At 52.2% G+C, this 14,211-nt stretch overlaps 1 long non-coding RNA gene across 1 annotated transcript; it reads left to right on the forward strand.

Annotated features, from left to right (window-relative positions):
* Positions 1–12,886: 12,886 nt before the first annotated feature.
* Positions 12,887–13,944, forward strand: LOC139438092 (uncharacterized). Its single transcript, XR_011647980.1, has 3 exons — positions 12,887–13,040; positions 13,325–13,450; positions 13,611–13,944. It is a non-coding gene; the product is annotated as an uncharacterized lncRNA (long non-coding RNA).
* Positions 13,945–14,211: the final 267 nt, after the last annotated feature.

Raw genomic sequence — 14,211 nt, forward strand, 5'->3', positions numbered from 1 at the left:
CACCCCTTGCCTTTGCCTATGGTTATTTCATAATAGCTTCTGCCCCTACAGGCCAGAGAAGAGCAGGGTCATCACTGTCTCCTGTCCTGGTATTAGTAACCCTTTCTCTCATGAATTCAAATGTAAACTAAATAAATTGCTGCCTGATGGAATAAGGTTAAATGACCAATGGAGTTTTATTATCTCCAAAATCAAAAAAGGAGATGGAGGGGGAGAAGTCTCCTGCCTTAATGGTCAGTGTTCCTAAAATTGGCAATTCATGAGAGAAACCAGTCTGTCTCCCTGAGGCTTCAAATAGCCTCAGTAAATATATATAAAATGAATCTTGTGGTTTACCCAAAATTCTGCTAATTTCAAAGTAAAATATAAAGTTCTAAAACAAAATGGTGCTAAAGTATTGAGAACATTTTAGTTACAATCCATTACTTTAAAAAATTTTTCTTGTGTAAAACTGCATGGTCATAGTGTAAAACTGTACAGTTATAGTGCCAATTAAGAAAAGTTTCAGGAGTCTTTAAAATGTTTTGCAGTCACACTTGCTTTGTAAAAATTATAAGATTAAAGTAACTAAAGTTATGTTTTTGTGTCAAACTATTCATGTTTGCCTATCTGCTCAAATTGTTGAGGTTAAATATGCGGTTATATAAATAATATATATTTCTAAACCCCTAATTAAGCTAAACAGTATACAAAATAATGCAAATTATAAGTAATATCAATGAGTTGTGTTTCTGTGTCTAACTCTTTGACCATTTGCTCAGTGTATGTTTTCATACATCAAGATAATAATATCAAATTAACAAATGAAAATTCTTAAAAGAGCTCTATTCAAATTGTTAAAAATTAAATATGCAGTTATATATTTAAATAAATATTCTTAAAGCCCAAATTAAACTAAGCAGGATGTAAAAGTCATATAGAAATCTGATTATAGAAACAATTGGGAAAGGGCCTCCTCTTTGCAAGAGCTTTAAAGGCAAAACTAAGTGTGGCAGATTAAACCAAGACTAGGTATGGCAGATTAAACCTATCTACTAGGCTAGGGAATTAAGAATCAGTTTGCCTGGTAATTTCCCAGTTTAAACCTTTTGTCAGCCATAAAATGTAAAAAAAAAAACAAACAAAAATACAAAGATTAAGTTAGTTTTCACATAGAGAAAAAAAAGTTTATTAGTGTAACCTGGTGGCCTGCTGCCTCAATCTCCCACTCCCAGGTTGGACAGCAGTAGAGGAGACCAGCTTAGGCCAGTCCTATGGGCAGTGAAAGGTTGCCCAAGAAGGAGCTAGGTCGGTGCCATTTCAGCACTAAATTCTATTCCTTATTTAACAAAAGGGAACAGGTAAAAACTGAAATGATTAGAATGTAATAGAGGAAGCAGTTAAATCACAAACTTTTGCGTGAGAAAGTTAGATCTTCTCAGATAAGCGTAACTTCTGAAGTATCCAATCTATGGAGAAATCTTTCCTGGATTATGATTAAACAAACTAAGTAATTGTGTAATGTGTTTTAAAACCTAGTAGTCAGTATGCTTTTAAATTATTCATTTTCAAAACAAAACAAAGAAAAGTTTTAGCTTCCTGTAAGGGAAAAAGAGAACATTCCCTGCATAAAATATAATGGTTTCAATTTTATTTAACTTGAGTGTAATCTCCCATAGTTAATTTATAAACTAAATTAACATTATATGTATGAAATCTTTAGAGTAATAAAATTGTAAGTTCACATTGGTGAAATTAGGCTAAAAGAAAAAATTATAGATATGCTCTCTTAAATAAATAAATATCTTTAGTTAGTAATTGTAATTTAATAAGTTTATTTAAACATGAAGTGGCTAGTCAATGTAGTTATAGTCAATTATAAAGAGTTTGTAAAACATCTTCCAAACTAAAAACGTTTAAATAGTTCTAGTTCTAAAAGTTATTGTTAACTAAAACTTAAATTAGTATTAGTAGCAGAAATAACTTCGTGATAATAAAACCTATCTGAAGGCCACTGCAAAGTACATATTTAAGTAAATGGTAATAAAAAGTTATCTTGATTCTATTGGAAATCTTCTGTTTTCATTTTAACAATGAAAAATATTTTTTTTACTCTATTACTAAAGTAAAGTACCTACTGTTATCTTCACAGTAAAATTGCGGAAGTAAACAGTCATTTAATATATGTGTTGCATTAAATTGTTTAAAATATATATAAAAACAAGGAATAAACTTTAACATTGTCAAACTCTTTTGCATTCAAACCAGGCCTTGAATACATTACAGGTGGCCTCTCCATGTGAGTTATTGGCTAGGCTGGTCACTGACCCCTCAATTACAAATATTTGCTATATCAGCCTCTGGTTCTGCTCCTGAAGTCGATGGAAACTACGTTGCAGTTTCAAGCTCCTGCAGCAGCCAATAATGACTTGGTACAGCCAAGTGTACAATGGATATCGCCTCCAGACTGGCATTGTTCCATAGGGCCAGAGAGCACTATGCACCAGGCTAGTAGAACACTGTAAAATCTCTCTAAGATCAAGGATGCTGCGACTTGCTCACTGCACTGAAGAACATGCTAAGTGGAGCCATGATACCAGGATACTGTAAGTGAAACTTAAACACAGTTGGCATTATGGCCTGCTCTCATGGAGAGATAACATGTAAGGTATTACAAACCTGAAACTCAAAACTAATAATTGCAACTCTGAATCCTTATGCATTAAGTAACACATTAGTTAATATTAAGTGCTGTACTTTTATCCTGTACTAAATATATGCCTAATAATTATAACGTTATCTTTTCTATTTTAGATCAAGTGCAGAAGTATATTAAACATGTTAAATTCCTAGTAAAATCATTTCTAAACAGTTAATAAACATGCCTATAGAATAAGGTGGCAGTCTCAGCCAGGCTCAGTCAACTTCTATATTCTACTGTACTCTGCTGTGTAGCAAAAGTGAAGCTTGCTTGCTGATAGCGAGTCACCTATTGAATAAGTCAAAATTGCTAGAAATTGTACAATTAAAACCAAGGTGTAAAAAACCTTTATTCTGTAGTTCTGATCACACCCACAGGTGAAAACTAAGAGAATTTCCAACTTAGTGTTCTAATCCTGAATGAAGCCAGTTGCCCAAGGAGTGCCAGTTCACCAGGAGCATCTGACAGAGCGAATGAGTGCCAATCATTGAACAGCTTGGAATGTGTCTTCAGACAAAGCTAAGTATCTGTTGCAATTTCTCTCTAAAGATGAATAACTTAAAAATATATATATATATATATGCTGTTCCCACCAGCTTTTAAGAAGAAATGCCATCTTTATAGGCACCTAACCTTGTCTACCTCCGTAATCCAATGTCCTCTTTTAGAAACAGGTATTCCAAATTTTTAATTAAGTTTGTTTCTTTCAGAGTGAACATCTTATTAACCATATGAAAACTTCATCAAACTTCGTACAGAATGCCAAATCCATCTTCCTCCAGTTAAAATAAATTAATAAGAGTTTTACGCCTTATTAGGCAATGACTACAGCCCATGGCGAGCAGGAAGCAGTTACAGAAAAGAGATCATCTCCCTTCAGCACCCCTTTTAAATTAAAGGTGTAAACTCTTCAAGAGTAAAATAAAATTAATAGACGAATCTAGAACCTGACTGGAAATCCACGTGAGCACCGGTGGCTGCAGGATGACTGCAGGAGGCCCCCGCCCCAGTATTCTCTTGTCCAGAATGAAAACTTCTAAACTTTTTTAAAAACAGTCCTGGATGCTGCACTAAAGACTGATAAATAATCAATCAAAACAACAAACAGCCATCCACCTCATAGCTCCAACAATAATTATGCCAAAGCTTAGCAAGTTAAACTTTGGCAAAGGGGGGAAATGATGTGAGCTATGGGTGGTAGGCTCTTTGTCTCTTCAGAGATAACCTAAGCTGTTTAACTTGTAGGTGTAGAACAGTAAGAGGCTGCAGTCCTGCCCTTAGTGACAATGGCAATGACTCCAGTCCCAGGAAACAGATTAACAATGCAAGGTCTATAAACTTTAAGTATTTAGGAGAAATGCAAACCAAATATATTAAAAGCTTATGTAAAATGTCTGGAGTCCATGCTAAAAGCTTACCTAAGATGTGGAAAATATATATGCTAATTCAAGCCTATTGAAAACTGAAACAAAGAAACCATTTGGCCTTTCCTCCCTGTATAAAAGACATTTGAATATCTTGTTCGGGGCTCAAGATTCAAACGAAAGCTCCCGAGTCCGGCCAGCCATCAATAAACAATTTTTCCTTCTCAAAATCATTCCTGAATCCTGGCCTCTCTATATGCAAATAATTGAACCTCTCTCAAATTCTACAACAATTGGACTTACCCCACTCAGCTAACATGGAGTTGAAGAAGGTCAACCACCACACAATTGAGCCAAGAGTGCCTACAACTGAAAGCAGGAGGATTGCATCCAGCATCCATGTGGAATCTAAGCCCCCTCTTGACATAGATGTGGAATGGACACAACCAATTCAAGGTCCACAGGATGGAGGAATAGAATATGGATTAGAGTGGACATACTGGTATTCTATTCATGAACTATTGTGGTTAGTAATTGAAGAAAATGTGGCATTGGTGTGGAGAAAGTGGCCATGGTGGCTGCTGGGTGTGGGGAAGGGGAGGAAGAGATGAGATGTGGAGGCATTTTCGGGACTTGGAGTTGTCCTGGGTGGTGCTGCAGGGACAATTACCGGACATTGTAGGTCCTCCCATGGCCCACTGGATGGAACGTGGGAGAGTGTGGGCTACGATGTGGACCATTGACCATGAGGTGCAGCGGTGCTCAGAGATGTATTCACCAAATGCAATGAACGGCTCATGATGATGGAGGAGAATGTTGCTATGGGGGGAGGAGTGAGGTGAGGGGGGTGGGGGGTATATAGGGACCTCCTATTTTTTTAATGTAATATTAAAAAAATGAATTAAGAAAAAAAGATTTAGGCTCGCCCCTCTTCCTGTAACTGGGGAACAAAACGAGCTTCCAACAGCTAACATAGGTGAAAAAATTAGACTGCAAATGTGAAGTGGCCCAGACTCCAGGAATCCATGCCCTAGCGAGGGAAACACTGCCTGGGAAGGGACCCAAGGTGAGGCTTCAGGCCTCCTTTCCTCGTCGACACTTGGTGGGAAACAGGGGCCCAACGTACCTCATGGTTCCCACCAACAGGAAAAGCTGCTTCAGGAAGGAGGTGAAAGAAATTCTGAGTAGCCCACCGTCTTCAGCAATCCATCTGCAAACAAAGAGGGGAAAAAAGAAAATCAATTCAAAAGTGTAAATTCTCCCCTAGGCCTAGTGCACTATGACCCCTCTGTAGAGCTCACATTTAGGTGTTTCTTGGTTTCCATTATTCATCCCTCCGGTGAGACTGGCCCTGCACCCGGCTGCCACCCCCCCATGCCCAGCTGCCGCCTCCCCACCCCATCTCATCCCCCACCCCTGCCATCGCCACCCCAGGTCCCTTCCAGAACTGACACCACCAGGAAGCGGCCGGTCACAGAGAGCTCCACCGGAATCGCCTGCAGGGGAAGTCCTTGGGAGGACATCAGGGACCTGCGCACACTCTCCGCCTCCTCGTAGGATGTGAACGGCCCTTTGAGGGTGCTGGAGGAGATCTGGTTAAGGCACCAGCCTGGACCGACTATGCCTGGGCGCCAGGCCACCTTGTGCCCCTAGGCCAGCCTTCCTCCCCCCTCAGGCCTGTGCCCACGTGACCCCCTGGCCCACCTCCCTGTCCATTCCCTCAGGTCAACCCTTGGGTCATCTCTGGCTGCCCCCGCCCCCCTGCACCCCAAGCCTAGCTTTCTCCTGCTCCCCACTTAGGCCTTCCACTCCCGCCCTCCCCCACACACACACCTCCTCCGGCCACGCAGGCCTTCCTCCCGCCCCTCCCTCCAGCCAGTCCCTTCCAGCGGCCCCCAGCCGGCTATGATCTCCTTTCTGCACTCCCTGGCTGCCCCGATCACCCTGCCCGACCTCCTTTCCAGAGTGAGGGGTCCCTCTCCACAGCCCTGATGGCCCCTCCTCAAGGATAAAATGTGCACAGTCGCCTTGGCGAAGCACCAGAAGCACCCGACTCCAGAGCACGAGATGCGGGCGCCCCCGGGCCAGCGCCTCCACCTGCAGCGCCCACGACTCCCGCCCTAATGGCGCCTCCAGGGCCCCCGGGGCCCCGGGTTCCAGCCTGCCGACTGGTACCTCCGGCACTTCCAGGTCCGCGAGGGCCACTTGTGCCACCGGCCTCATCCTCCTCCCCTGCCTCCATGGCCTCCGCTCGCCCGCCTGCCTCTCGGAGCCCTCATGACACACATCCTGCCTCTTCCTCTGCCTTTGCTGGACTGAGCCTCCCCCCCCAAGCTCCGCCCCCTCAGCCCCCTGCTACCCCCGAAGCACCGCCCCCTCTGCCCCCTGCCCCCTTGGCTCTCAGGGCGCCTGCGCAAACAGCCTCTTGGCCCGGCGGCAGGGCACGTGACCGCTTCCCGCCAAACCTTCCACGGGCCCAGGAGTCCCTGCCCGCTGCTGGCACTGAGCCAACACCGACCTGGACTATCTCACATATAACATCCCCCTGGCTTGAGCAGCAGGCCTGGGGTCCAGTGGTGGACCTGGGACGCGAGGGGCGCCCTCACAGACTTGCAGACCACAGGGCAGGTTGGAGAGGCAGGGACTAGAGTGGGGATGTAGGACCTGCCCACAAAGGCGAGGACGGGCAAGCGCCACAGGGTGAGGGACAGTGCCTGCCAAGACTGCTGGGTCGATGAGGGCTGACAGGAGGAGCCCTTAGGGACCGAGGGCCAGGATAAGGGGCTTGGACTTGATCCTGGAGGCACTAGGGCACTAAGGAGCCCTTGAAGCTTCAGGGTGCAAAGCGAACCACTTCTCAGAAAGATCACGTTGGAGCCTTTTGTACTACCAGGGACTGTTACCCCTCAGTCTCCCAGTGCTCATTCACTTACCATTATAAAGTATTTCAACCATACAGACATAAGAGCTGGAAATAAACCCCAGAGCACAGATACCAAGAAAATGTGATAAAATAATTATAAAGCGAATAGTTTTGACTATTTACCAACTTTGTTTTCATGTAAGCGATTTGATCGTAAGGTTCTGTACTTGGCATTTTAAGAACACCTACACTGAAAAAACAAGTCAAAGACTTTCCGACAGTTTACAATCCAGCTTTCATGAGCCAGTAAGTCAGCCCACCAGTGCTTACTGGTCCCTTTCACATCCTTACATCTCTGTAGATAGTCTTTCCTTCTTTAAACTTCAACCAAGCACCTGGGAGTATGCCATTTCTTTCCTGCTGTTTCCGTGTGTGCGTATGTCAAACCACACCTATAACTGATTTCTATTAGACTTTGTACTTAACAGTGTTACTGAAATGATTTAAGGCTTTTGTGATATTGTGATGGAATGAATATATTTTGCATATGAAAAAAACATGTCTTTTGGGCGGTCCAGAGGGCAGAACGTGACGGTTTGAATCTGTACCTATTCCCAAAAAGTATGTTCTTAAACCCTCTCCATTTCTATAAGCGTAAACCTATGTAAGTAGGTCCTTTTGATGGGGTGACTTCAGTTAACATGTGGCCCAGGGTGGTTCTTAATTCTCTTACTGGAGTCCTTTATAAGAGAATGAAATTTAGGCAAACAGAGAGAAAGCCACGCAAGACAGAAGCCTAAAGAAATGAAACCTGGAAGAGAAGGGAAAGGCTCCCAGATGTCATCATGTGCCTTGCCATGTGACAGAGGAGTCCAGGATCACCAGTAGCCTGGCTTTGGGGAGAAAGCATTACCTGATGATGCCTTGATTTGGGCAATTTCTTAGCCTCAAAACTGTAAGCTTGTAAGTTAATAAATTCCCATTGTTAAAAGCCAACCGACTTTATGGTATCTGCTTAAGCATTTTCTGAATTTCTGGGGTACAGACAGTTTCAAACCACCACACCTCTAAACCTTTCCCTTGTCTTCCCATCACATTACCGGGCATCTCCCTCATTCCTGTCACTCAGGCCAAATCTCTCAGTGTCATCCTTGACTATTCTCAATCCCACATCCTGTTCATCCATGACTCCTCCTGGGTCTGCCTTCAAAATAAATTCCTGGTCTGAAGCCTTCCAGTCGTCAGCGTACCCTAGGGGACCTGACTTCCACCAAGTCAGAACGAGGTTGCTGTCATCCTGCCGCACGCCCGACTTCTGCTTCCTGAGAGCACAGGCGGCCGCAGTCGGGCCTGAAGGTTGAGCCCCGGATTTTCTGCTGTTATGATGTTGGGGGTCACAAGGCCCCCGCTGCTGGCCCTGCCGCAGAAGGGTGTGGGTGAAAACAGGCCGGGTCGATTCTCTCGGGGGAGCAATAAAAGTTGTTGTTACACTGCATCCACCGTGCTGCCGTGTTCCTGGGGCTGCTGGAGAACTGCCCCCGCCTTCCCAGGAGCCACCGTGTGCCTGCCTTGGGCTTCAGGGCCGCCCTTCAGCCTGTTCAGTAGCTCCTCGGTGGTCCCGTCACCCCAGCTGGGGCAGTTGCGGAGCGAGGGTGCTGCGCCCCGGCTCAGCGGGGCCAGGCTGGCGCTGGCTCCCTGGAGGCCGCCCTCGCCGCCCCTCCCCACCTCGTGCCCCTGGAGTGGGGCGCGGCCTCTTTCACGGCCGCCAGGGGAGTGTCTGTCCTGTCAGTCGCCCTGGGGCTTGGCAGCTGGAGCCAGGGGAGCCTGGGAGACGAGGAAGCTGGCAGGGCCGGGGGCGGGGTTCAGGGTGGCAGGCTTGCCTTCCATCTCGGGGTTCCTGTTCATCACATCTGGGACAGGTGGAACTTGGCCGAGGGCCACCAGCACTGCCTTCCCCACCCCCTCTTGAAAGTCTGTGGGATGACCTCTGACGAATGCCAACTCCAAGAAGAGGCTTGTCCTTGGCAGTGACCTACAGCTGGCCTGGGGCAGAGCTGGGCAGTGGAGAGGGCCCCCACCTGGGGCGCATCACCCGTGCACGGCACAGCGGCCTTCACCAGGAGCCCTCCGTTCTCAGGGTGACTCGCTCTTCGCCCCTGCGGGGCCGCCGTGGACAGGCAGGGGTCGGCACGGCTGGGGCCTGGGCACGCCTGCTGCAGGTCACCTGGGGAGCCAGGCCTGGAGCCCACGGGCCCTGCGCTGCCCTCGGGCAGGAGATGAGGAGGCGCCTGCCCTTGGCCTGCCCCCCCACGCGCTCCCTTCCTGGTGGCTCTACCCCACCCTCCGCTTCCAGCCTCCTCTGATGGGTGGGGGCATGGACGTGTCCTCCAGGCTCAGGCTGGCAGATTGCTACATCGAGGCTGAGGGCGGGGCCCGCCTTTCCAGGAAGTGTTCCCTGTCTCCCTCCGGCCTCCCTGAACTTTCTTCTCCAGACTTCTGAAGGCTAAAGTCCACACAGCGAGGTGCTGGGCCCTCCCTCCCCGGGCCTTGGGCGGCCTTTCCTACCGGTCCTCTCCACCCCTCCCATAGCCCCGCGCCCCACCCAGCAGCCCCCTGGGCCAGGCCCGGTGCTGGATGAGAGGGGCAGGCACCAGGCCCGCTTGCTGCCCTCCGGCCTCGTGGGGGGCAGAACGGGGACAGCGATGTTCTCAGAGGTGCCAAGGGCCACGGAAGCCAGGCGAGCAGCCAGCCCAGACTCAGGGCTGCTCCCAGGAAGCCCTCGATGCGCCCACGCTTGCCCGCTGACCAGCAGCCTTACCCTTCGGCTGTGACCCTTGTCCCTTGGTGCTCCTGAGGCCTCGGCCTTCATCTCCACCCCAGGCCTGCTTAGACCGCCCACGGGCACCGGAGGCTCAGGGCCAGCCGCTGTGCCAGCCCCCAGCGACTGTGAGAGCTGCTCTGTCCTCGCCCGCCTCGGCCATGAGACTGCACTGCTGGTGGCACGAGACCACCACGAGACTTCCTGGGGTTTGTGTCCCAACTGGGAACCCCTCACGGGAGTGGAGCGGGTGCCTGAATCAGCTGTGACCACCTGCTGTTCTCAAGGCCAGGCCCACCCAAATGCTCCTGCCTCTGAAGTCTCCTGGGTGTTCTGTTTTTTTCCATTTCAGTGGGCGGTGCAAGGGGCCTGGGCCGCCAGGAGAGGTCTCGCTGCCTTGGGAAGGGCGCTTGCCACTGGGGATGGTGAGAAGCAGCGTGCAGGAAGGGTTGAAGGCACAGGCGGGACTTCCCGAGGGTTTGGAAAGTGCAAACGAACCAAGGACCGATGGGAGAAAGCCAGTATTTTAGAAAAGATGGCCAGGGCTGGGCCCTGAGGGCCAGGGAGAGGAGGGGCAGGCCAGCAGGGCGCCCGCAGGGCTGGGGCGCTGGACGAGGATTCAAGCCCCCGGGCTCCCTCTGGCCCCCTGCCTTACCGCTGCTGTCCCCCAGGACGGCACATCTGCTCCCCGCTGTGGCCACAGCTCCCCTCCCCTCAGAAGACCATCTGCTCGCCCTCGGCCAGCTCCTCTGCTCCCCTTCTCTCTCCATCCCACTCCACGCAGGCTTTGGCCCTGACCTCCCCTTCCCCCACCCCGCCACCACTGGAGCGGCTCCTGTCCAGGTCATCGGGATCCTGTGACCAAACCCAGCCAGCCTTCTCAGGCCTCATCTTACGTGACTGTCAGCAGCATGTGACGCGCCCAGCACCCCCTCCCCCCCACGCCCCTCCCCCCTCCTGACTCTCCCAGGGCCCCAGGGCTCCGCTCCTCTGTCGGCACCCACCCTGCCTCCCTGGGTGGCTCAGCCGGGCTCGGGGCTTGAAATTGGGTCTCCGTGGGCAGCTCACTTCCCAAGAGCCGTCTCCAGTCCAGACCCCCGTCACGACCCCCCGACTCCTCTATCCACCTGCCAGCTCTGCTTGGACGGCACCCCTGCTTTACCTGCTCAGACCTGCCCCCTGCTCCTGGTCTCCCCACCGCAGGACCTGGCCACTCCATCCCTCCCGCTGGGCAGGCCAAATCTCTCCGTGTCATCCCCGCCTCGTCTCTCAATCCCACATCCTGTTCATCCACAGCTCCTCCTGGCCCGGCCTTCGAAATAGATCCCTGGTCTGAAGCCTCCCGGTCGCCACCACCACAGCGGCCGGGCCAAGCAGCCACCACCTTCCCCTGGGTTCTTGCCCGAGCCTCTTCCGTGGGAAGTGCCTGGCCCACTCCTTCAGCTCCTCGGCGAAGCCTCCTCCCGGCAGCCTCTGCAGCCTTGCAGCCCTCGCAGCCCTCACGACTTCGCACCCACCCTCCGCCGCTCATTCGTTCCTCTTCTGCACACTCGGGGAGCACTCAGCCCCCGAGGCGGTGAGGTCCAGGGGCAAGGCTCTCGGGGGCTTCCTTCCTTGCTCTACTCCCAGGTCCTAGAACAGCGACAGGCAGAGGCCCGCAAAACAAATACTTGTGAACCAACTGGACATGGGGGCATTGGGGGCAAGACCCACCCACCCACCCCCCCCAGAGAAGCAGCACGAGAAGGCCGAGGCAGCTTTGGAAAATGACGTTTTTATTGCTATGTTTGCAGTGGCTTCTACAGCACAGTGATGGTGCCCCACAGGGCCCCTCCTCCCCCAGCACCTCCCCCAGCCCAGGTCACGGGTGGGGGAGCCTTTCTAGGGTCCACTCGGCTGTCTCGGGGTGTGACGTGACAGACGCGGGCTAAAGCGGCTACACGGAAGACTTCAGATGTCCAAGTGCACCAGCCTTCAGCTCAGAGCTGGGCCCTGCCCAGGACCCCTTCCCTGGGCGGTGCCCACCTAAGATCCCTGCCCACGGCAGCCCAGGGAGCAGGCTGTGGAGGCCTGGGTGTCACCCCAAGGCACAATACTGCGGCCTCGCACCCCACAGGCTTGTGGGCACGGGGGGGGGGGGGGGGGGGGCGGCAGGTGATACCCCCCGAGGACCCCACCTGGGCACTTGTCCGTGCTAAGGGAGTTTCCCGAGGAAGTTCAGTTCCTCCATAGCCACAGGGATTCCCAGGGACTATGGCAGGGCCCGCTTGGCAGGAAAGGCCACGTGCCCAATGGCTTCACCAGGGGCTGTTTGCGCAGGCACACTGAGGTGCAGCCGTGTGCCAAGGGGCGGGGGTTATTGAGGGTGCTTCAGACGCTCCACAGCCAAGGTAGGGTCGCGTTGGTGGGGAGCAGCCACGTGCCCCAGGGCCCCACGAGGAGCAAGTCTGTGCAGGTGCACGAGGTGCAGTCACGTGCTCAGGCGCTGAGCTTCGGGGGAGGGGGCGCCTCAGTCTCTCCGAGGCTGGCATCCGGGGCCTGTGGCATCCGGGGCCTGTGGCAGGACCGCCAGTTGGAAACCAGTCACGTGCCAGACAGCGTCACCAGGGCCGCGTTTGTGCCTGCGCCCTGAGTTGGAACCATGTGCTAAGGGGCGGGGCTTCACGTTGACGCTTCAGCCGCGCCACAATCCAGGCAGAGCCTGATTGGAGGGAGCCGGTCACGTGCCGCCCTGGGAGGCTGTTTGCGCCGGCGCACTGAGAGCCCGCTAAGGGGCGGAGGTTTGTGAGAACGCCTCAGTCCCTCCCAGGCCGGCCGAGAGATGGGCTCTGAGGGGCGACGCAGAGGATCGGCAGCTATGCAGGCTCCCTTCGAAGTCGCCGGCGGCGCGGCGGGTGCGGTAGGCGGTGCTGCAGAAGATCCTGGCGCCCAGGGTGGCCCCGGCGGCCCTAACGCCCAGGGTGCCCCCAACGTCCAGGGTGCCCCCAACGCCCAGGGTGGTCCCGACGCCCAGGGAGGGCCCGGCGGGCCCGCCGTCCAGGGTGGCCCTGGCGGTCCTGATGCCCAGGGTGGCCCTGGAGGCCCCAACGCCGAGGATGATCCCGATGCTCAGGCTGCAGCCAATGCCCAGGGTGGCCCTGGAGGGCCTGGTGGCCCCCGAGGCCCCTGCAGAGAGAGAGGGGAGGGCCGCCCAGCTGGTGCCCCCCGGGCCGTTCGGGCACGACAGGCCTCAGGGCCAGGCGGAGACGCAGCCGCAGGGGCCGCCGCGGCGCCTGTACCTGGAGGAGGACCTGGAAACCGCCAACTGCTGGAGTTGTATCGTTTCCCCGTGGGCAGGGGTGGGAGCGCTGCCGGGCGGGAGCCTGCCTGGGACCAGGGTGATGGGCCAGATGAGGCTGACCAGAATGGGGGGCAGAGTGCGGGGAGGGGGGGATTGGGGAGCGGAGGGGATTGGGGGGCGGAGGGGTGAGTGGGGGGGCAACTGGAGCTGGGGAAAGCCACCCTGATGGGAGAGAGTAGAGGATAGGCTGATGCGGAAGGGGGCCGGGGGTAACACACGAAGTCAACTGAGGATGGTGCCTTAACGCCGCCTCCCCCAGCACCCTGACTGTGCCCTTCCGGTCCCCACTGGAGGCAGAGATGGCTCGCAGGTCCCTGTTCCCGATTGCGCAACTCCAAACTCAGGGCATTCAGGAGTTCACCCTGAATGGCAGTACCCTGTCTGTGTGAGTTCCGGGCGGGGCCGGGTTGGAGGGTGGCGGCGGGTACTGCTGGGGCCCATCTCACCCCGAGGAACGTGGTTGGGTCTCTGGAGGGGGTGCGGGGCTCCGGGCCCGGGACAGAGTTCTCACCCTCACCTTGGTTTTCTTGGCCCCTCCCTGTTAGGAGATGGACAGCCGAAGACCCTGTTCTCTTCCGCATTTCCATCAACTCTTTCCTGGACCAGCTCGCCTTGGTGATCCGGAACATCCAGCGCATTGGACCCCCATTTCCCCTAAGTCTCGGCCAGGATAAGGGGGCCGAGAACTAAGCTTGCTTCGGCTATCAGGCAGTGCATAGGGCACTCAATTCTGGAGTAGTTACCACTTAATTACCCCGGCCCACTTTTTTCCCTCCATTTGCCTGTGGGTGCTCGGGACCCCCTTGTTCTGTTTCCCTGTTGCTGGAGGAGGTGGTTGCCTAAATGTTTGTTATTACAGAAAATAAAATTGAGCTACTATTCCATGTCTTGAGTTTCTTTGCGCTTCCAGATTTTCTTGCCTTTGGTTGGAGGGGAGGTTCTGAGATTCAGATATTAAATTTTTCCTGAATTTTTTTCATTTAGTGTTACTTTTTCTTTTCCTAAGTATTCTTTATAACCATGTTATTAAATGGATATCTAAAAAGATGCATTATATTGTAGTTGTTGAACATTTTTTTCTTTTTTTTAAAAATTATTTATTTATTTATTTTTTAATTTACATTAAAAAAAATATGAGGTCCCATT

The sequence above is a fragment of the Dasypus novemcinctus genome, chromosome X, assembly GCF_030445035.2.
Source record: "Dasypus novemcinctus isolate mDasNov1 chromosome X, mDasNov1.1.hap2, whole genome shotgun sequence".
Lineage (NCBI taxonomy): Eukaryota > Metazoa > Chordata > Mammalia > Cingulata > Dasypodidae > Dasypus > Dasypus novemcinctus.